The sequence below is a fragment of the Callorhinus ursinus genome, unplaced genomic scaffold (assembly GCF_003265705.2).
Source record: "Callorhinus ursinus isolate GAN/ISIS: 27379988/994484 unplaced genomic scaffold, GSC_fseal_2.0 scaffold16, whole genome shotgun sequence".
NCBI classification, from domain to species: Eukaryota; Metazoa; Chordata; class Mammalia; order Carnivora; family Otariidae; genus Callorhinus; species Callorhinus ursinus.
This window is the reverse complement of record NW_027397078.1, coordinates 8,929,026-8,930,221: the sequence shown is the minus strand read 5'-3', so window position 1 is coordinate 8,930,221 and position 1,196 is coordinate 8,929,026. Positions and strand designations below refer to the sequence as shown.

The 1,196-nt window shown below is 49.7% G+C and overlaps 1 pseudogene; it reads right to left on the bottom strand.

Moving 5' to 3' along the window:
* Nucleotides 1-262: 262 nt before the first annotated feature.
* Nucleotides 263-868, bottom strand: LOC141374272 (RNA polymerase II subunit A C-terminal domain phosphatase SSU72 pseudogene; annotated as a pseudogene).
* Nucleotides 869-1,196: the final 328 nt, after the last annotated feature.

The following is a 1,196-nucleotide window of genomic DNA, read 5'->3' as shown; positions in this document are numbered from 1 at the left end:
GGGATTAAAGAAAAAAAAACTTTATAATCACCATCCCCCTCACAAGTAAAAGTGGGCGAAAAAAAAAACTTCAGTTTTTAATCTGTCGTTGCTGTGTATCTTCTCATTTAGTAACTACAATTTATTGCGTACTACTAGCCACCCGCCGCCAGGCGAGTACCTATAAGTAAAGTCAAACATCAGGAAGTTCAACGTACTAACAAAAGGAAGCTCAGAAAGATGACTTCTCGAGGGTGGGCGGTGGGCCCAAAGCCAGGCCAGGTCAGGCCGGTTAGTAGAAGCAGACCGTGTGCAGGAAGGCTTTGCCGCTCTTTTCTTCGAACTCCTGCAGCAGCTCGTCGATGTCGTTATCCATGTCGTCAGTGTGTTGAAGGCACTGGCACAGCTCACAGATGAGGAATGCCCCCAGGGTGGCTTCTTCAAGGTTGTCTTGGATATCCACGTTGATCACATGCACCGGCTGGCAGGTTTCTTGCTCTCTCGAAGTCAGCTCTTCCACCACCTGATCGTACACTCTCTCTTCGCAGGTAAGGATCAGATCGAAAACATCCTTACAATTCTGGAACCTTTCCGGGCGGGGCTTGATCCTCTTATTTCTATCCAGCATATGTAAAATGCCATTCTGCGTGTAGAGATCTTTATCCTTCCGAATGAGATCCTTGTACATCTGGTCGTAGGTAGTTTTAAAATCATAAACATTCGGCTTGTCGGGTGCTGGTCCCGGGAGCTTCACGTGGGTTCCCGTTCCAAAGGAACGGACACGGAACCCCCTTTTATTGAGGATGTTGTGCGCCTCCATGCTCCGGTTCTGGTTGCTCGAGCATACCACCGCCACTCGCAGCATCTGCGTTGAATCAGCGGTAGCCATACCAACTGTGACACGACTGATCCCCAACTCCCACCTAACAGTAGTGCTTTTTGCAAGCAAAATGGCGACTGTGGCGTCCGGAAGTCACGACACCAAGGAGGTGGCGTCCCCGACATAGCGCATTGAGATGCGTGTGGCACGGCCGTGCGTGCGTACGGTGTCCTGGTGGCCTTCCGCTCCCACTGGCGTAGTAGTTTCTAAAAAGTAGTTCCCAATGAATTGTTTCTCCCGGTGTTTACACCCCTTGGCAAAATGTCTTTGCAGTGCTCCTTCCATCAGGAAGTAGAATTATTTCTCTACTCTTTTAAGTCTGAGCTGGCCATGGCAT